General features: G+C 37.1%; 1 protein-coding gene and 1 long non-coding RNA gene across 6 annotated transcripts in view; one reads left to right on the forward strand and one right to left on the reverse strand.

The window, feature by feature from the left end:
* GRID2 (glutamate ionotropic receptor delta type subunit 2) overlaps nt 1-23,058 on the forward strand; it is a 1,428,484-nt gene that overhangs the window by 1,240,508 nt on the left and 164,918 nt on the right. The gene's annotated exons all lie outside the window — the stretch shown is intronic.
* The window catches only part of LOC116630156, a 55,742-nt gene continuing 39,351 nt past the window's right edge, over nt 6,668-23,058 (reverse strand). For both annotated transcript variants that reach the window (XR_004298886.1, XR_004298885.1), the window contains 2 exons: nt 20,999-21,059; nt 6,668-8,202 (listed from right to left, as the gene is read on the reverse strand). This is a non-coding gene — a long non-coding RNA (uncharacterized LOC116630156). The remainder of the gene's footprint in view (nt 8,203-20,998; nt 21,060-23,058) is intronic.

Consider the following 23,058-nt stretch of genomic DNA (forward strand, 5'->3'; position numbering starts at 1 on the left):
TTACATCATTAGTTTTTGATGTAGTGTTCCATGATTCATTGTTTGCCTATAACACCCAGTGCTCCATGCAGTACGTGCCCTCTTTAATACCCATCACCAGGCTAACCCATCCCCCCAACCCCCTGCCCTCTAGAACCCTCAGTTTGTTTCTCAGAGTCCATAGTCTCTCATGGTTCATCTCCCCCTCCGATTTCCCCCCCTTCATTTTTCCCTTCCTGTATCTTCTTCTTCTTCTTCTTTTTTTTTTTTTTAACATATAATGTATTATTTGTTTCAGAGGTACAGATCTGTGATTCAACAGTCTTTTGGTTTTGTTGACTGTTCCTTTGCTGTGCAAAAGCTTTTTATCTTGATGAAGTCCCAATAGTTCATTTTTGCCCTTGCTTCCCTTGCCTTTGGCGATGTGTCTAGGAAGAAGTTGCTGCAGCTGAGGTCAAAGAGGTTGCTGCCTGTGTTCTCCTCAAGGATTTTAATGGGTTCCTGTCTCACATTTAGGTCTTTCATCCATTTTGAGTCTTTTTGTGTGTGTGGTGTAAGGAAATGGTCCAGTTTCATTCTTCTGCATGTGGCTGTCCAATTTTCCCAACACCATTTGTTGAAGAGACTGTCTTTTTTCCATTGGACATTCTTTCCTACTTTGTCGAAGATTCGTTGACCATAGAGTTGCGGGTCCATTTCTGGGCTCTCTATTCTGTTCCATTGATCTATGTGTCTGTTTTTGTGCCAGTACCATACTGTCTTGATGGTGACAGCTTTGTAATAGAGCTGGAAGTCTGGAATTGTGATACCACCAGCTTTGCTTTTCTTTTTCAATATTCCTCTGGCTATTCGGGGTCTTTTCTGGTTCCATACAAATTTTAGGATTATTTGTTCCATTTCTTGGAAAAAAGTTGATGGTATTTTGTTAGGAATTGCATTAAATGTGTAGATTGCTCTAGGTAGCATAGACATTTTGACAATATTTGGTCTTCCAATCCATGAGCATGGAACGTTTTTCCATTTCTTTGTGTCTTCCTCAATTTCTTTCACAAGTATTCTATAGTTTTCTGAGTACAGATCCTTTGCCTCTTTGGTTAGATTTATTCCTAGGTATCTTATGGTTTTGGGTGCAATTGTAAATGGGATCGACTCCTTAATTTCTCTTTCTTCTGTCTTGTTGGTGTATAGAAATGCAACTGATTTCTGTACATTGATTTTATATCCTGCCACTTTACTGACTTCCTGTATGGAAGTAGAAAGATTTTTAAAGCCAATTTTAAATGAATTAGACAAAAGAAAACAAATAAGAAACCAACAGTTGTTGGTTGACCTTCCTGTCTGGTAAAAGGTGAAGTTACAGCTTTTGAAACATCATCTGACCTGGACCATGAAATGGGATGTTTTCATTTTATTCAGAACTTATTCATGTGTCAAATTTTAGAAAACGGTAAAAAGATGTTGACAAAAATCTTGAAGCACTTGATATATATATATATAAAAAATGCAAAAACCGGTAAAATACACATTCTCAAAGATTTAGATGATTTAGAAGACAAGATATGATGCTTTTCATTTAGTTTATCAAGGTGATCTTAAGATAAATAAAATTAGTTTGGATGTGTGAGCATTTGCTCTAACATCTTCCATGATATGTCCTGAGTTCCACTGTGGGCCTGTTGGGTAGGAATGCGTTTTTCAATCATTTTCTTCTCTTTTTTAGACACATATATTTCAATATAATTTCAGAGACCTCATTATATTATCATTTCGTCCTCTCTGCCCCATGTTTTAAATTTACATCTTTTCTATTTGAATACAGACTATTCAAATAATAGTGAGTTTTTCAGCCATCTGATTGACATATATCTAACATCTTATTTTAACTAGAGCTCAAAAAATTGAAACAATTCTAATGAAGTATGTATGGTAAATATGATAGATAGACTCATCTTAGGAGAAGAGACTTGAAAGTGGCATTAATTTGTTCATCACCTGGTTTGCATGGACTACATCTCAGCACATCACCATATACCTACAGTAGCATGCCCATTGATATAATCCCTTTCCAGGCCAGATTATAGAGAGAGGGGATGGCATATTGGATCCTGAGATAGAACAGCCCACAGCACAGACTTTTATTAAACTGGAGCCTTTCACTCGTTTTCTCGTAACAGTATCGCTGTACAAATTTTAAAGACTGGAGAGTCCTAATGTTTAATTTAGCTACAAGATACATGGGGAATTATATTATTACCTCTAGAATGTAAGGTCCAGCGAAGTCTCAGCTCTTGGCTGGTTTTGTTCACCAGTGTATCTCACGTACCCAGAACAGTCCTTAGCACCTCACAGGACACACTCTGAGCGTGCATGTGTGCATAAATAAATCATATAACTGGCAGGTCTGCTGTTACAAGGCAGGAATGTGTTCAGTTGACTCTGTGCTTCTATTTTTCTTTTCAACCTCGATGGCTGTGCTCATATCTCCATATCCTTTATCACGAGGCCCCTGTTGCTCAATTCTTTTATAGTAAGATTGGAATTTTGAAGTACCATTTCTTATTTTCCTTCTATGTGAAACAAGAGAAAGAAAACCGGTGCTGATTGAGTGCCCATTATGTGCTGGGCACAGTTTTGGACATGTGAACGTGTGTGATTGCATTAAACAGGGCAGACTGGAGTTGGTCTAATGCACCCCTACTATATGCTCCCTCTATCTTCAGAACAAAGCTATCAGTAATTGGGACAGCTGCGAACAAGATTGCTGCAGGGTAGCCATGAATCTATTTAAGGATAAAGCCTAATTTGAGAAATAAGCAGGACATCTATGGGATTCCTTCTGCCAGATCTTGCTTAAGAAAGCGAAACCTTCCTCTACATTTCTGCTGCTGGACTCCTTTATTTTTCTAAAGTAGATGCAGTTCCCCTTTATGTGATTTCTAAGAACAGGGGTGCTAACTTTGTAGTATAACTCTATAATGCTACATAGGAAACTATAGACCTCCTTCTGAACAAAACACATTCCTTTGGGAGCTTTACAGCATTCATGTAGCACTGGACTATTGCAGAAGGTTAGAGTTCCATGTATAGAGAAAGCATTGTGGAAACAATTCAGGGTTTGAAGCCAAACATATACAGATTCGAATTCCTACTCTACAAGCTAAACTTAGATCACTGAACCTTATTTACCCATAAAGTAGGAGACTTTTTTCAGGACTAATTGCAAGAATTGGAGATCTCATAGGCAGCCCCTATGAACCTAGCAGATACTCCATCAAGGATACAATAATGACTGGAAGAGGGTAGGAGTAGGAAATGGTAATATTTCATCTTTAAATTTATATTGCTCTCTTCACCATATGTACAAAATGAGGAGTTTTGAATTGTGTCTTAAATTCATAGCTCCGACTTAATGCCTACCTTTCCTCCAAGGCTTAAGTCAGATTATACTTTCTCTGGCTACACCATCCCACACAGATCTCTTCTAACATCATGTATTCTTCCTATAGTGGAAACTGAATGCAACTGCACGTCAGAGGCCTGTGTTAAATAGGAATTTTGCTCGTTATTCGCTCTATGATCTTGGGCAAGTCACTTCAAGTTTCTGAGCTTTAATTTCCTTCTTATTAAAATGATTGTGGGGTTGTATTGAGAATTAAGTAAGGTAAAACATGAAAGATGTTACAAACTTTAAAGTGCTATACTAGTTGTCCTATCTATGGTTATGTAACAAATCAACCACCAAAAGTCAGTGAGTTAAAACAACAGTGATTTATGATGATCTCACTGATATGAGGAATTCTTAATCTCAGGAAACAAACTGAGGGTTGCTGGAGTGGGGGGGTGGGTGGGAGGGATGGGGTGGCTGGGTGATAGACATTGGGGAGGGTATGTGCTATGGTGAGCACTGTGAATTGTGTAAGACTGATGAATCACAGACCTGTACCTCTGAAACAAATAATACATTCTATGTTAAAAAAAAAAAAGAAGATAGTAGGAAGGGAAAAATGAAGGGGGGGGGAATCGGTGGGGGAGACGAACCATGAGAGACTATGGACTCTGAGAAACAAACTGAGGGTTCTGGGGGGGGGGGGGGGGATGGGTTAGCCCGGTGATGGGTATTAAAGAGGGCATGTACTGCATGGAGCACTAGGTGTTATACGCAAACAATGAATCATGGAACACTACATCAAAAACTAACGATGTAATGTATGGTGATTAACATAACATAATAAAATAAAATTTAAAAAATGGAAAGGTAAAAATAAATAAATAAATAAATAAAACAATGATTTAATATTTCAGTTATGAAGTCTGGGCTATGATCAGCTGGGCAGTTCTTCAGCTCAAAGTTGAGTCTGAGGCTGGCTCCTTCACTCACCAGTCTGGTGCTTTAGCCGATATGGCAGGAACAGCCGGCCTCTAGCTGAGTACCTCTCTCTATTACCGAGTGTCTTCTCTGATAGTGTGGCCAGTCCTTTCTAATATGGTGGCTATGGGATCCAAGAGAGCATGTTTCAAGAGGACAAACCTCATGCCTCTGCTTGCGTCATGCCTATCAATTATTCTATTAGTCAAAGCGAGCCACAGGGCTAGTCCCCCAGTCAGCGTGTGAGGTGAACACACATGAACATGAACACTGGGAGGTATTGTTCGTTAGGAACCACAAGGGGGACAGTGTACATGCCAACATCAGCAGTAATCTCACGTCACTCCTATTACTTCTGTACACCACACTTTCTGTCACTGGCTTCACGTTCTTTTTTTTTTTTTTCCTTTTTTTTGAACATGTGTGTGTCTTCTCATTTCTTTCTGAGAAGACTGTAGTTGTTTGGTGACTCGACTCTAGTATTATTTTCTATTCCTACAAAGCTATGTTCATGGTATATTAGAGTATGTTGGCTTTGGCAACTCTGCAGACTATTTCCAAATTCTTTCCAAGTCTGCCACTCATCAGCTATGCAATCTTAGGCAGGGCACCCAACTTCTCTGAGCCTGCAAAATGGGGGTAATAATAGTCTCTTCCCTTACATGATTGTTATAAGAATTAAATGAGTTTAATATGAGGGGGGAAAAGAACAATTCCTGGCCCAGAATAAACTTCAAACATTAGTGGTATAATATTTCATTGATACAAAGATAGCCTGATACGCTTGCTGGATTTGGGTCTGATTTCTCATCCCTGAGCCCCATTCCAACACCTCACGGAAGGATGGACTTCTTGAGTACTTAATACAGAAATATTTTACAGCCTCAAAAAATATGAGAAACATTTAGAGATAAAATAAAATCAATTCTATTTTGAACATTATATTCTGACAATTTAGTTAAGGCCTTGCTTAATATTTTTGGTCATCATTTTTCCCAGTTAAAAAAGGAGGAAACTATTTTGTTTATATCCTTAACCTTTTTGAGTTTGAGTAGTCTTACTTGGTAATTTGAGTTCAATATGTATTAAAGTAGTTATGCTAAGATATTATACTTGAGAAGCTAATGACATTTACTAAAACTTTTTTGTAGATTTCACTTACCTGTAATGCCCCATGATACAAAGTGAGCAAGAATATTTTAACATTGTTTACATGTAAAAATTTTAGTGTGTGTATCAAGACCTAAGGGCACTCTCTGAATTATATTCAAGTTATTCCTGCCACTGTGCTACCCTCTCCAGAATTTAACAGGATTACTTTTGAGTAAGGGTATGCAGTCGGCCGCATCAAGCGATCAACTTTATACTCACATTCCCTCTTTTCCACCCAATGAATTTTACTGCCTTTGGGCAACAACACTTGGACCCTCTAGTTCACACCACTTCTTTCCTCCTCACACCCACAAACAGAAGTCTGCTGACAAAAGAAAATAGCTTCTCTTTGGAAGAAGAAAGGAGAGATTAGACCACAAATTGTCACTGTTGTGGGGGTCAGGACAATTAAGAAGTTTAAATATTAGATAAATGTATTTTGTAAACAATATCTTAATTAACATTTGGTCTTTTTTCAAGTTACATCATACATACTTGAAAACCTTAAAAATATTGCTTTGCTCTTGTGCATTAAGTCATTAAATTCTCCCCACAGTTTTCATATATAGGGAATATTGCCCATGTGAGGTATAAATCGTGTAGTTTGCAAACACATTTGCCTTCCTTGGCTTTTTAATGGACCTATATTGTTAGTCATTTGATATATGTTCATTTCTTTTTGTTTCTTTCTCTTGATCCAAACATTTCCTTTAAGACATGTGGTGGCTCAGTTGTTAAGCGTCTGCCTTCAGCTCAGGTCGTGATCCCAAGGTCCTGGGATCGAGCCCCACATCAGGTTCCCTGCTCAGCGGGAAGCCTGCTTCTCCCTCTCCCACTCCCCCCGCTTGTGTTCCCTCTCTCGCTGTCTCGCTCTCTCTGTCAAATAAATAAATAAAATCTTAAAAAAAAAAAAGACATGTGTTTTCCAGAAGCAAAAGGACATGTAAGGGGAGCCTCGGTGGCTCAGTCAGTTAAGTGTCCAACTCTTGACTTTGGCTCAGGTCACGATCTCAGGGTTGTGGGACAGAGCCCCACTCAGGCTCAGCTCTGGGTGTGGAGGCTGCTCAAGATTCTCTCTCTTCCCCTCCCTCTGCCCTTCTCCCGCTTGCATGCTCTCTCTCTCTCTCAAAAAAAAAAATAAAAATAAAAATAAAAGGGAGAGAAAAAGAACATGTATGTGTTTCAGTGTTCAATATACATTCAGGTGATCCATGTGTGGGTTAGAGGACAGGGGACCAGGAGGAAAAGTATCAAGGAAAGAAGAGGGACATAATGTTCCTGGTGACTAGAGTATGAAAGAGAAAGAAAAATGATGAAACAGAAAGATTGTTTCTGTTTTTTTAACGATCTAGGAAAAACAGTTTAGAAGGGTATTCAAATTGCCCAGGCCTATGTTGCTAATATACAAGAAAAAGCATATAAATCAGAAAATTGTTTGTCTTTCCCCAAAAAATATATTACTTAACCATTATTTGGTTTAAGATATACAATGAACCTGTGCTATTTCTGTGCTAATTTCAAGCATTTATCGAATGGATAATGTGTGCTGGTCATACACACTCTTCAATATCTTTAAGTCCAACAGACAGGCAGACAGACATTCGAAAGAGTAAGTGGCAAAAACAGTTACATATCTCTGGATGAATGCCTGTGCTTCGCAGAGGGAGGTGGGCTGCAGAGATTTGTCCTGAAACCATTTGGAGAAGACAAAGCACTCTTAAATTCAAAGGTAGCCTCTAAACACAGTGATTAAGGGATCCTTGTAGCTCAGAAATATGAAAAGTAAAAGGGAAAAGTGTGAATTAAACGAAGAGAAAGCAAGATAATAATTGTCCCCCAATTAAGTCAAGATTCATAATATTAAAAACAAGAACTAAAAATACATTTTTCACATTTATCAAGGTATATTTGAAATGTTGTCAGGAAACGTTTTCTATTTTTGTGGAGAAAAAAACCCAGTTACAAAAAGCCGAATTTGGTGCATCTTTATCCATCCAACAATACTCACGTGGTTTCCTACTATTCTCCAGCCACCCCAGGCATTATTGGGAATGAAATGGTAAGGAACAAACCAGAGTCCCTGCCCTCATAGAGCTTAAAAGGAGCATGAACAAAATGTTCACCTCAAGTCTTCGGTAGTCTCTTTACGAAATCCAATGGCACAGACCATAAAATCTCCTGTGCTTTATAAACTGTGCAAGCCTTTTTGTCAGCTTTCGGGAGAAGTCCTAATATCATTAGGAAGCGAATTTGCGTTTAATATCTACTTAACTCAGGCCATATTGTTTTCTGTTTTGACTTTAAGAAGAAAATGTGATTGGTAATAACAATAACATGGGCACAGTTATTTAGAAGAGAGTGTTTATGCCAAGAAAATTACAGAGGCAGATAAAGATTTGCAAGGAGACGGCGTTTTTCCAGTAATTGCTCTCTGGGTGTCTGTGGAGCCGGTTTGATTCAGGGCTGGTTGCTGTTGGCTGTTTGAGGGCTGCTCTCCCTGCAGAGAGCAGGTCTGCTGCTGCACCTGATGTTTTACCTGCTCTTCCGTGGTTTCCTCGTAACTGCCATGGCAACCCCAGCGGCGCGAGCCCACGCTGCCGGCAACGTTCAGGAGGTCTGTCCGGCTTTCACAAGACGGCTCGTACATATGCTCTAGAGCATTCCCAATTCATCAGATGTATATATATAGTTTTTTAAATGTTTTCCTGGGGAAGAAAAGTGAGTATTCTGAGAGACGGTCATGATCGTTTTGTTTTGTTTAAAGATTTTTTATTTATTTATTTGAGAGAGACAGAATGAGGGAGAGCAAGCACATGAGAGGGGGGAGGGTCAGAGGGAGAAGCAGACTCCCTGCCGAGCAGGGAGCCCGATGCGGGACTCGATCCAGGGACTCCAGGATCATGACCTGAGCCGAAGGCAGTCGCTCAACCAACTGAGCCACCCAGGCGCCCGTCATGATCGTTTTTTAGCACGAATTTCAATTGCCTTATCCGAGGAGCATTTCCAAGCTTTATGGGACCCAAAGCTCATACAATTGGAGAAGAAAATACTACTTTAAAAGAGAATTCAAAATTACAAATTCAGAATTTGATACAGAAATGAATATTTACTTAGAATAAAAAAAGTCACATCCCATTGCAAATTTAAGAGAGCTGATAAACACCATAGGTATCATAAAATCCAGGAAAATAACCTTGCATTGTTTTAATTAACTGCCAGAGACACCTCTGTAATAGTTTTTCCCTACAATTTCCTGTGTATATATTCATTGATTTCCTCTTTATGAAGGACTGTAAGATCATTCTCTGTAGAGAGATTAGAAAGATAACTCAGTCTTTCTACTAGCATGGTGATCGAAATCATTTTTTTTTTTTTTAATTAGTGACTTTCTAAAATAGCTTCTTTCAGCTTCATGGCTCATTATTGATTATGACATATAAATTTTTAGAACGGTTGCAAACTTGGGGAAATCCTCTATCAAGTTTATCTCATATACGCACTGTCAGATTTGGAAGAACACTTCACAGACTAGCTTTTGGCTCTGAGAATTTCACCCTGGTTTTCTCCTTGACTACTCACATTGTCACAGGGTCGAGCACCAGAGGACATAATCATGTCACAGTACAGTATCCACCCCTGCACCTTTTTGTCAGAAAGCTTAATATGTCAGTCCAGTAGGTGGTTGGAGTATTTCAGGCCTGAGAGCTGTAACTTAACCATCTATGAAAATGACTGCATATCACCTAAAATTTTATTGCTATGTTTATTTAAAATATACCAAAGTCAACTTCCTCTTAGCCTAATGCAAGACATACCCAGGGGTGCTCCATTGTGCCCTGACCAGGGAAAAGTCATTATGGAAAGAGACAGTGATCCAAACTGATTGATAAAATATATGAATTTTGTAAACAAGTGAGGGATCCTGACACTTGAGCTCTGTTAGCTTCACCGAGAATCTGCTTCTGCTTATGATGAACAACCTTTGCACACAGTCTCCCTTAGACTCAGTCTGGCCCAAAAGAGAGTCCACATCTTGTAAGATTCGATAAACATTCTTCTCAGGCATCCCAGTGCCATCCCACCTCTATTTCCCTTAGCTTTGTTCCCTCTTTATCAAACCAAAGAGCAATTGATCATGAGGCAAATAAGACTGAGGAGCTGAAAAACTGTGCATGCGTCATTTGGACCCTCTCCAATGCTCTGATCTTTGTTCTTGTTATCAAGGCTTTCCAAAAATTATTTTGGAGAATGGGCTAAGCTTACATCTCTGAGATTTCAGCTGTGTTTCTTCCTTTTTTATTTTATTTTTGTCAAAGACACATAACAGAACTGAGATTCACAGTGAATATGAAAGAGAATGAGTGCCGGTGACTTCAGTGAATATTGATCAAAACACTCCTTCTTTGGTGTGCGTGATGGTGAGACTTCTCAGTGAAGTGCTGCCAACGTTTACTCAGCACAGTCTCTGGAATGTTAAATGAAACATAATACAGCCTTATCACCAAGACGATTGAACATGCAGAAGGTGGCGGGAAGCATTCATTCAACCACCAAATTGATTATTCTATTCTCCTTCCCAGTTTCGCACCATACTAATAGGTATAATAATATGATGAGGTAGTAAGAGTATCCACTGACCGCACAATCATTGTTTCCTTCGGAGCATTTTGAGAAAGAGCCCCTGTTTTTTTTTTTTCCAGCTTGTACTGCAGCCACATATCTTTAATTCACTGAAGTATGGAGTAAAACTTACAAGATAGATGTGAGCCAGTTTACTATTTTGTTACACGAGGCACAAATGCTTTAGGTAGTTTTTACTTTCACGTGTATAATGCCGTATTTTAAATGGAACGTCACTACTTTCCTTGGCACATTTTAAAAACCCTCTGCATAGCACTGAATGGTTAATTATGAGAAAGCCAGCAGTGAGGAAAGTGGAAAGTGAGTTACGTGTCTAATAAACCAGAACTTGTTGTATAGCCAGTGCCTCTGGGTTCTAGTCAAGTGTTAATACCCTATATCCATAAATATGTTATAATAAATCTGGAAATATAAAAGATTTTAAATTGGTCATATGATGAAAGATCAGCATTACAGAATAATTGAAGCAATCCTATTAGCTCTGTTTTTGTTGTATAATCTGTTTACGTTGGAAAGAACCAAATGTCCAACCTACTCGTGTATAGATGAGAAAACAGACATCAAAAAAAGTGAAGTGACTTGTCCTAAGCCTACAACCTGCTATGAGAGTCAGGACTAAATTCTACATCTACTTATAAGTCTAAGACTCTTCCCTGAAATATCTTTCTCTATCAATTCTGCATTGATGACTAATTTTATGTAATATGACAACTCAGTTTATGGATTAGACTGAGTGGTGAGTATGATTTCTGCAGGAATTCCTGTTTGAAGTTGGCACCATATTTTCTGTTGCTCATAGTTGATGAATATAGAAATATCAACTCTTGAAAACTCTAAGATTTGATGGTTGAAATTTTCCATAAAACCCTACATAACTTCTCTGCATGTTTTTGTGCTACATGTATTGTTTTCCCCTTGGCTGCTTTTAACAAGTCATCACAAACAGTGGATTTAAACAACACAAATTTGTTATCTTATAATTCTGTAGATCGGAAGTTTGACATGGGTCTTACAGACTAAAATTAAAAGGTCAGGAGGGCATATTCTTCCTGGAGGTTCTAAGGAAGAGTTCATTCCCTTGTCTTCTCCAGATTCTAGAAGCCACCTACATTTCTTGGTTGATAGCCTCTTCTTCCATCAGCATAACATCTTCCAATCTCTGTCTCTAACCCTCCTAACTCCCTCTTAAAAAAAACAAAAAATTCTCTGCTTCTCCCTCTCCCTCTGCCTGCCGCTCCCCCTGCTGTGCTCTCTCTCTCCCTCTCTCTCTGTTAACTAAATAAATAAAATCTTAAAAAGAAAAAGGGGGCGACTGCCTTTAGCTCAGGTCATGATCCTGGAGTCCCATATCGGACTCCTTGCTCAGCGGGGAGTCTGCTTCTCCCTCTGACTCTTCCCCCTCTCATGTTCGCTCTCTCTCATTCTCTCTCTCTCTCACATTAAAAAAAAAAAAAAAAAAAACTATTGTGATTACATTAGGCTCAGTGGGATAATCCCAGATAATCGCCTCATCTCAGAATCCTAATTAATCTCGTCTACAGAGTCCCTTTGTCACCTGAAGCAGCATGTTCGTAGGTTCCAGGGATTAGTATGTTGTCATGTTTCTTTTTCTGGGAGAGGGGATGTTATTCTGCTTACCACACTGCTTGCGTAACTAAAAGTTACTGTTTTAACTTGTTCCTCATTATATTTTGCTTTAGTTTTAAGTTTCTCTGGGTTTATCAGGAGTAGAATGATTAAGTAGTTGTTTTTTCAGACACTTGCCCCAAATAAATATTTATAATTTCCACCACTTAAAAGACATATTTACTTCTCTTACTAAAAATGGAGTATTATACTCCATGGAGACCTCACTTTCTATACACTTATTTTTTGTGGTTTTTTGTTTTTGCTTTTGTTTGTTTAAAGATTTTATTAATTTGAGAGAGAGAAAGAGAGAGAGAGCATGAGCAGGGGGAGGGGCGCAGGGAGAGGGAGAAGCAGACTCCCCTCTAAGCAGGGAGCCCGACACAGAATTCCATCCCACGACCCTGGGATCATAACCTGAGCCAAAGGTAGATATTTAACTCACTGAGCCACCCAGGTGCCCCTATATACTTACTTTTTGTAGGAAAAAAATAAGGAGAAAAAATTAAAAGAAATGAAATCATGAGACGATACTTAGCTTGTGAGAATAGAGAACTCCTGGATTCTTTAAAGGGTAAGAGAAACAACTCCCCGCCAAATTAGAAAACTATTTATATGATATTGTATTAATTACTTAGAACCACCGTAACAGATTACCACAAATGTGCTACCTCAGAACAACGGAAATTTATTCTCTCATCCTTCTGGAAGCCAGAAGTTTGAAGTCAAGTTGTTGGAGTCTCCCAGGAAGAATCTTTCCTTGCCTCCTCCAGTCTGTGCTGCCTCTGGGCCCTGGGCTTGTGGCATCACTCCAATCTCTAACCCCATCTTCCCATTACCTTCTTTATGTCTCCTTGTGGCCTTTTTTGTCTCTTATAAGGACTCTGTCATTGGATTTAGAACACATCCTAATCCTTATCTCCACCCTTACCTTAATTACACCTGCAAAGACTCCATTTCCAAATAAGATCACATTCTGGGGTTCCAGGTAGACATGAATTTTGGGAGAACACTGCTCAACTCACTACAGATATAAATATGTATTAAAGATGTATTCTTTATAATTAACTGGCATGTGGTTATTTTTTCCACTTGTCCATGCTTTAAAAAGTAAATAACAAATAATTAGCCTTCTTCTTCCTCAATACTGTGGGCCTTTCTCTTGTTATTTATTAATATTGGCCCTGTTCTTAGAAATTCTCTCAATGTTAGGTAATAATAAGAAGAAGAAAGATAATAATGATTTTCATTGGATGTTTTTTACTGCATTCCTGGTGTAGTTCTTGATACTTTACATTCAACTCCACAACAACCAGGTGGTTTTATTATTCCTATCTTACAATGAAAAAACTGAGGTTCAAAAAAGTTCAATAATTTGGCCAACATTACACATGTAGGAAGTGGAAGAGGTCAGAATCAGACCTTAATAAAAGAATACTTCCCCCTTTTCCAGTCCTGCAGAATCCTCATCACAAGGTCCATTCTGTCTCCATCTGTTTCCCAAACACATCCATTTTCCTTCATTTCGCACTTTTGAATTCACCTCCAGGCTTATGCACTAGCAACTGACAATTAGTGCATAGCCTTCAAGCTTTGTGCAAACAAACTACAGCAATAACAATAGCAACAACAACTAGAGCTTCAAAAGTTTCAAGAGTAGTGATAGAAAAGAGAAAACCAACCAACAAACAACACATCTATAAACCGTGTTATTGGATTTGGGAACCACAGGAAGCAGATGGGAAATGCTGAAACATTTCTTGAGACATTGAGAAAAACATTGTCTATTAAATTAGAAAGGATTTTAGGATTCTGGTCTTAGATCACAAATGAAACAAAAACAGTTTCAGGAAAACACAACTGTTTGTGGGTAAAAAATAATCCAAAAATTCTTTGACTTACTAAATGACCTCACCTTGGAAAAAACATATTTTTGAAAAATATTTTAAATAGAAGGTATTTGGGGCACCTGGGTGGCTCAGTCAGTTAAGCGACAAACTTAGGCTCAGGTCATGATCTCAGGGTCCTGGGATGGAGGACTCGACCTCCCCACCCCCCTCACCCCCTGGCTCAGCAGGGAGTCTGCTTGTCCCTCTCCCTCGCCCTCTGTCCCTCCCCTACCCTCCGCTGTGCTTGCTCTCATGCTCGCTCTCTCTCTCTCTCTCCCTCAAATACATAAATATAAAATCTTAAAAAAAAAAAAATAGAAGATGCTTGACCTTTAAAGGCTCTTGACCTCGTAAGGTAACTTTGCAACTAAACAAACAAATGAAAATAGAAAATAATATTGTTACCATGTTTGTTACTAGACAAAACTGGAAAAGAATAAAATAAACCTCTTGAATACTGGTCCTTAAATAAGAAAGTATTTGGGGTGTTGATAGAATCAGCAACTTGACAGTTCTACCTTTTGGTAAGCATTCCATTTAAGGAGAGCTTTTTACATTTTTCTTCTTTTCTTATTGTTTTATATTTCCCCACTAGTTCAAAAAATTTTACTCATTTCTATAAAGAATACTTCCTTTTATTAAGTGACCTATTATTTTCTAGTTGTAAGTTTTTCCTCGTTTTGTAAGAGAATGCAATAAAACTAGGAGTCAGGGAATATGTGTGGAATATCCATCTTTAGTTACTGAATAAATAAAAGGTTCTCTTGCTTAAATTGTTCATCTAGGACTCAATCCTGAATCCTCTACTCACTTTTCACACTGTCCCTTGGTGATTTTATACCAACCCATGAGTTTTACCAATGTCTGTTCAATTGCTGTTAGCCAAAGCCACGACCAGCAGAGATCTTATTCCTGAGGATCTGACATATCAAACCACCCATCGTACTTGACCATTTGGGCCACCTGAATGTCCCTAGTCATCTTGATTTCCACATATCCAAAACTAAACATATCACGCTTCACCCCAAACCTGGCCCTCTTGTAGATGGTACCACTAACCTTCCATTCAAGCAATTCAGCCATTTGGGGGTCATCCCAGATGTTTCCTTCGTTGTCAGCACTTAACTGGTCACCAAGTTTGGAGAAATCTGTCTTCTACAACATATCTCATTCCATTCTGCTTATCTCCATTTTCTCTGTTCATCTACATTATAATAGCTCCATGCCTAAACCGGTTTCCATTCAAATGGTCGTCCCCCTGTCATTAAGTGGTTTCATAAAATGAAATCTTTCAATGGTTTGCCCTAACTTTCAACATTAGGTTAATAATAATAATGATTGATTGCCATTTTTGTGTTTATTATATCTCAAATATTATTCTATACACATGACATTCATATCTTTGCATTAGCTCTCATCTAACATTAATCTTGTAAGATAGATATTACTCTAATTTTATAATTAGATTATAAAAACTGAATGTTCAGAAAGCTCAGATGACTTGCCCAAGACTGGTAAACCCACTTAGTGTTGAGCCGGTGTTCAATCCTAGGAAGGCCTGGCTGTGAAGCCTTCTGTTCTACTGAATCTGTTGCTAAATTAATATTCATGAAACCAGCACATGAGGCTCTTTGATTATCTAGAACACCAATTGCTGAGCAATACCAAGGTATTTGGTATTTCCTTTTCTTTCTTTCTTCTCTTTTTTAACTTCATACATATGTACTTTTTTTTTATAATTATACAATATATTCAGGTTTTTAAATTTTTCAAATAAAGAAAAAGTAATTAGAGTAAATTATCCTCCTTCTACACAGTCTCAGTCTCCATCCACGAAAGCTAATCACTTTTCACACTTTGGTTTGACTATGAATTCATTTGATCTAAAGATTTGTATCTCCTCTGCTCTGAGACGTTTCCTTCTATTATTTCTTTTTATTGACTCTGATCTCTCCCTCTGGAAGCCCTCTAGGGCAATCTCTGTGCCAGAGACTGCTCTGGAGATTTGGTAAAGCTGATGGAACTACACTTAAAATTGTGTGAAATTACATACATAGGATTACAAAGGAAGCAGATTATATTAAAATTCAGTTACCAAAATCCCAAGAAGTATGATATATAATATTATTCTTTATGAACACATCCATAAAATTATCTAGCAACAGATTTAATAGGTATCTGAATTCTGAAGTAGTGATGAACAGAAATTATATTTTGAGATACCTGCAGCAATATATACTGTCATGTGAAAAATATCTGTAATTCCTATTGGTAGTAAAGTCATATGTTCTGCCAATACTGCTGTGATTTTTTTCTCTACATTCCTAATTGAAGAAAATATTACATTTCAGTTAGAGTTTATTGGAAAAATGTAATTTCTTTTCCTATCCAAGGACTCCTTGAAATCTATTCACAACCTTATGTTAGTGTTACTGGGATTTTAGAATTTTTACTATCTTCAATGTTTCTTACATTTTCTCTCATACTTTCCAACTCCTTGTCTTTTTTATACTGTGTTCTAGGATTGGCTGTCTATTTAGATATTTTATTCCATTGCCAAGGGAAATTTATCATATTACATTATAATCTTTTTTTCTATTTTTTATGCCCTGCTAAAATTTCATGTCTAAAGTAATGAGGAAATTACAGGTGAATGCATTAGATCACCCAAAGTAAAGTTTCCAAAAGAGAGAGAGAAATTGCAGTGAGATGAATATAGACTCCTCAATTGGAATGGTATTAAGGAACATTTTGCATATCAGTAAAAGTGGTTATTGGATAATCATTCTTTGTAAAAGACTAAATAAAGCCAGAGAAGATCCTAAAATCCAGAAATGATAATCCTAATTTAGCCTTTGCTATTATTTTATGTTTAGTCTGTAAAACAATTCAGTAGTTGTTCAATTTGGAAATGAAAATATCTCTATGAAACTACCTTCATGAAAACTACAGACAAATAAAAAAAAATCACCGAGGACTCTGCAATAGAGTTATATTGATATGTTTTGTGGTAAATGGTAAGAGGTGATTTCTCCAAATAGAAACTACTGCCTTGTGTAGGAGAAAAGAAGACGACGGGGTAGGGGGGAGGAAGAAGTAGGTTAGGAAGAGAGAGATGTTGTTTTTAAAGAGTAGACTAAAAAGCATTTACAGGGCGCCTGGGTGGCTCAGTTGGTTAAGCGACTGCCTTCGGCTCAGGTCATGATCCTGGAGTCCCGGGATCGAGTCCCGCATCGGGCTCCCTGCTCAGCAGGGAGTCTGCTTCTCCCTCTGACCCTCCTCCCTCTCATGCTCTCTGTCTCTCATTCTCTCTCTCAAATAAATAAATAAAATCTTTAAAAAAAAATAAAAATAAAAAAAAAAATAAAAAGCATTTACAAAACAAAATAAAATGCACACAGGCAAATTAGATTCTTGTTTGCCTTTGTAATGACAGGTTCTTTATACATGTTCATTATGTTTTAAATGTTTGCCTTGCCTATAATTCTCATGGTATCATATAGGACTACAAAAGAAAAGGGCACAGAGCTATGGTTAACCTGTCAGCCAGTGCTGACAGCCAACCTAGCCGATCACCTGTATTCCTTCTAAATGACAGGTGACTATTCTTCATATCATTCTGCTTTACCGTAACTATTCAAGGAAGAAGACAACCAGAAAATACATCAAACTTCAAAGTAATTGTCCATTTTTTTTCTGTTGCCATCAGCTAACACTCTTCATTCTGATACATACCCAGCCATCCTTCCATATCAATGGTCCACACAATCCTGTAGCAGTTGGTTATGGTCTCTCTTATAATACCCTGTTGTGGGTATCTTGAGGTGTAATTAAATGTTTAACTTTTCATGAATGCATATAATTATTTTTGCCTTCTTTTCACTCATCACATAATGTTTTCACAACGGGAACAAGTTCAGGTGTCTGTGACTTAGGAGCAAAGCCCAGCATGACATTTAACTTGCAACATAAGTTTGGGGAAAATATTGACTGGCTCTAAGCTTCACTCAGTTCCAGTATTTGTAAAATGAGGATTCCAGTGCCTAGGATACAGTAAGAACTAAACAAAATGTCTTTATTATTATTATTCCTCTACTTTTCATTCTCTTGGGAACTCTTACAGCGACTTGAGTTCTTTTAACTTATAGGCCTTTCACTGCCCTGAAGTTTGCACAGCTAACTTTGTCAATTCTTTCTGGTAATTAATATCACCATAAAATATTCTCCTAATATTCTAAGATTCCTTTGTTATTATATCACCTATATTTTCATGTTCAGACCATATACAGTGCAGATAAATTGTGCAGATCATTATTTCCTATTCAGAGTGATGTTAATATCAAATATGTCTACCTATTACTTTATTGATCACCTGTGATGGGGCAGACACTGTGCTAGCTATTTGTTTTCCTTGCCTTATAGCCAGTGTTCAAAATCTACAATGAGGGTATTATGACACTCATTTTACAAATGAAAAGGCTAAAGTCCCAGGTAGTTAAAGAAACGATTCGTGTTCATTCAGCATCTGTGTGGCAGAACTGAGTTTGAAATGAGATCTATCTCCAAAACCTACACCCTTCCCGCTAATTACTTTTTGCTTTGTGTTCATTATATAGGTCAGTACTGAGCCATTCCGAGGTAAATGGGCCCCGATAAATGTAATATCTAGAAATATTTTAATAGAATATGTTTAATGTGTAATAAATTCTCTTTAGGATTCTAAGGAAATTTAGGACACTACTAATACTCCTCTTACCCCAATTTGGATCTCCTAAAAAATAAAGCATAGTTAAGAAGGCCCAAGTTAGCATTCTAAGACATTTTTCTAGATGGAAGTAAAAATTGAACTTACAATGTTTTGTTTTGTTTTTATAGTGTTAAGTGGTACTCAATGTTTTGTTTAATAAGTATCCAATTTGACATGTCAGTTAGGTATTACCGGTGGGGGAAAAAAGTGATTTGTCTCATTATTGGCTATTAGTCTCAGATAGATCAGATTTAATATATCACATGGACATTTATGAAGCTGTTATACATACAACATAATTAATTGAATATTGATCTGGTTTATTGCTAGTGTATTTAGTTTAAAAATATTTCCGTCTCAGTATTTAATGTGCTTGGTTTGATATTTGGCATTTTGGTTCACTGTTTAAGTGTATAATTTGATAAGAAATATATCGCTCATGGCCATGCAGAAAATTATAAAAGATTATCCGTAGACAGTGAACAGATGTATTATTACACAGAAATAATCACCTTTTTACAGTAGTAATCTAAAGTGAAAATATGTTTCAAAGAGATATGTTCATTTTGTTTAGGTAAACATGGGTTTCTCAGCTTCATTTAATTAAACAACAACAAAGTATAGGCATATAAGGCCTCCCAAAGTCAACTATTTTTTTTAACAAATAAAATAGTAATCCACTTTATTGAACCTCTTCTTATGTAATAGGAACTAATTTATGTATTTCTGATTGGCTGTCACTTGAAGTAAACATATTTCTATTTGTGGTTTCTGTGTGTTTCCATCTTGAAAATCTACAGCTCTAAAACATGATGAATGTTTTCTGATCTTGTTGATAGGGAAACAGGATGCAAGAAACTCACTAGCTTCTCCAAGGAAGCATTAGGAGTCAATATATTTTAAGCTTAAGTATAAGATCGTTTTGCCTGACTCACCCATAGAATGATTTTTAATGCTCACTTGCTCACTTGTGATTTCTCTTTCCTAGGAAGGAACTTCCTGTAATTCCTTCACAGCTATCTTCATTGTTCATCATCCTTATGAAAGCAGTCACTCTAGCAGATCTATCACACAACCCAGCAATCCCAAGACACTCTTCATTGTCTATCCTCCTTTGGCTTCCAGATTTCTTAGCTTGTAGGTTCCGCTGCTTCTTCCACTGTTTTGAACCCAAATATGCTCTTCTGCTTCAGTGAAAGTCCTTGCATAGGTACTTATTTTTTACAACCATATTTTAGTCACTTAGTTCTTGTTATATTCTGTGTTTTGAACCTAAATTTCAATCTCCTGCATTTCAGTATATTTTTGCCACTTTCCCTTCAAAGAGAGACATCTCTGGATCAAAATATAAACTGTTGCATTGGAAGCTTTCTAGTAGTTAGCCCAGACTAATGGACTAAAACCTATTCCTTATTAATACCGATAGAAAAGACTAAAAAGCATGGACAGTTAACTGTGAAGGGACAATGGGTTATTACATGCCATATACATTCTCTTGTATGACCTGCCTGACAACTATCGGAGTTAGGGATTATCATCAACTCTATGGAAACTGAAGCTCATCAAAGTTATCAGAGTCCAATGAGAGGGATATCTGGTTTCACATTTTCTGCCCAGGAGGTCTGACTCTAGACTCCATTTTCTTAGATACCAAACAATATTACTTATTGTTATAGCTTCCACTCCACATAAATTATTCTGCAACTTTATGAAATTATTTAATCCTTACCAGCTGCCATCTCTCCTTCTGTAACTCTCTCTTTCCCTCATACACTTGTTCTTTTTCATCCTTCCTCCCTATTTCAACCTTTTTAATGTTTATTTTGCTCTGCTAAGCACAGAGGGATATTTTTCCTAAACTGCAGTCTCTAAGAGGTTTATAATTGGTTTCTTATTGAGAAAACAATAAATAATAGCCTTTCTCTCTTTTAAGTTGCTGCTTTGTTGTTTCTTTTCAACCAAATTTCTCCTGATTACTCTTGCTTATTCTCAAAGATCGAAGCATTTTTTCTTGTATGGGCATAATTATAATTATTGTTTATATTTGCATTTTAACATGGACTTTAAACATTTTTGCTGTTTCTACTAAAATGCATTCTCCTTGAAGGCAGGGTAATATTATGGACCTCTAGACACAAACTAAATCTATTTTCTGTCTTCTTTATCTTCTTTCATAGTTCCCTGGTTTTTTGTTTATGTCTTATTCAGACAAAATAATGCAGACTTGTGTGTTTGCATGCACATGTTTATGTTTAGAGAGAGATGCAGCAAAAACTGGATAAAATGTAGCTTCACAATGAGTATATATTTGTCTTTTTTATTTATAATTCCCTCAAGGTATAGAACAAGACTCACTCTAATCTGTCACTAAGTAACTCCAACCTTTTCTGATCATTTTCATTTCTCAATGACTACATATATAATGTTGACCAGAAAAATCATATACTGAGTTAAACATTGCTACAAAATCTTATTCCCAATTTAATTTCAGAATTTTCGTGATACTGTTTTTTTCACTTCTGATCTACCACCCTATAGAGTATTGTTACACAGTCCATGTTCAGCAAATGTTATTGGACTGGATTGAATGTGAATCACCTGCATCATTCTGTTTAATGGTTCAGCATCTATTCCACAAGAGAACTCAATGGAAGCAGATCTGGAAAAGAAAAAATTTTAAAGCTCTGTCACTAATGGGCACTTGTACACATAAGGAGAGTTAAAAGTGTTTCACCTAAAATGTAGAGTTAGACCAGTCACTTCAGGTGCACTTCAGGTAAATAGATTACAAGTAAATTGCAGGCATTTCTTTAAGTGAAAAAAGCTTTTAGATGATTACATAAGTCTCATGAAACTAATTTATCATCATTGAAACTCCATGTAATTTTCTCCTAAGTAAATTTCACTTCCAAATGCATCATTTAAGATTGTGACAAAATAATCCTATAACTATGGCTTCCATTTGCTTCCATCGATCTGCTGGGAAACAATATGATTACAGACATAAAAAAAGAAAGTTATACTCCAATTCCAGTATTGGCTGAGTATCTTGTATCAGACTAGCCCTCTCACAAAGCAGGCAGAAACTGTAGAGGATATGACCTTTGAAAGAAGGAGACTGAACAAGAAGAGATTCACATTTATATGGCTTTCTCCCTGAGCACTAAAGGCAGCTAAAACTCAAGAAAAAAGTTGCAGTTTTATAGGCTTGCAGTGTCATAAGATGGAGTTCAGGGCTGCCAAGACATCTGAAAATTAAGAGGGAATCCCAGAGAGAAGAGAGCCACAGAAGGAAGAACCACAAAATTTACATACAAAACAAACTGCCCTCAAATACTTGGTTGACCCTGACCTGTGTATGCACAGGGAAGAAACTAAGGAGAAGAGTAGAAACCTACAGCTAGAAGGCCAAAAAAGCTCATCATAAAGTAGCTGCCATACACCACATAGTAGACAAAGCTTGGAGTTTATGCCCTGCCAAATTAGAAGGGCTGGGTAAACGCATCTGGTATTCCATTTAAATCCCAGAGAAACCTTGCAGGATTAAAACTGTGTCTCAGGATAAAATACAATTTCCTTAAACAAAGAACGCGGTTGTTATGTTGGATTTTATATTGATAAAATCAAAATAAAAAATATTTCTACTTGTCAAAGATAATATTAAGAGAAGGAAAAGGCAAACCATACAGATATATCTGACCTTGTATCTCAATATATGAAAACCTCCTAAAATCAATAGTAAAAAGACAACACAAGAAACATTAGCAAAAGCCTGGAACAGTCACTTCACAAAAGGAGATATACACATATCCAATAAACACATGAAAATATGCTTAATTAACATTGTTAATCTTCAGGAAAATGTAAATGAAAACCATAATGATTTACATTTCACATCCACTAGGATAGCTACAATTAAAAAGACTAACACCACCAAATGCTGGCAAGAATGCAAAGCAAATGAACTTGCAGATATTGGAGTATAAATTGTGTAGAGACCACTTTGAAAATCTTACTAAGCTAAACATATACCTAGCCCATCCCCCAGCAGTTCCAATTAAATTCTAAGTGTTTACCCAGGAGAGATGAAAACTGTCATCCATAAAAGACATATAATCATGTTTACATCAGCTTTATTTGTAATAGCTCCAAGCAGGAGGCAATCCAAATATCCAACAACAGGGGAATAGGAAAACAAATTACGATCTCTTCAGCCCACAATATTACAAGAAATAATCAAAGAAAGAACTATTGATCACAAACCAATATGGATATATCTCAAAAGCATTGTATTGTTGAAAAGAATCCAGAGACAGAAGAGTACAACTATTTGGTTTTATTTGCATGAATTTCAAGAACTGACAAAACTAATCTATTATGATGATAGAAATCTAAATCGTGGTGCAGTTTGACTGAAAGGAAGGGGCGCCTGGGAGACTCAGTGGATTCACTGGTTGGCTCTTGATTTCAGCTCAGGTCATGCTCTCTGGGTCCTGGGATGGAGCCCCATGCCGGGCTCTGCATTCAGCAGGGAGTCTGCTTGAGGATTCTTTCTCTCTCTCTCTCCCTCTCCTCCTGCCCCTCCCATTCGTGTGCATTCTCTCTCTCTCTCTCTCTCTCTAAAATAAATAAATAAATCTTTAAAAAAAATGTTTATT

The sequence above is a fragment of the Phoca vitulina genome, unplaced genomic scaffold (genome assembly GCF_004348235.1).
Source record: "Phoca vitulina isolate PV1807 unplaced genomic scaffold, GSC_HSeal_1.0 scaffold3, whole genome shotgun sequence".
Taxonomy (NCBI): Eukaryota; Metazoa; Chordata; class Mammalia; order Carnivora; family Phocidae; genus Phoca; species Phoca vitulina.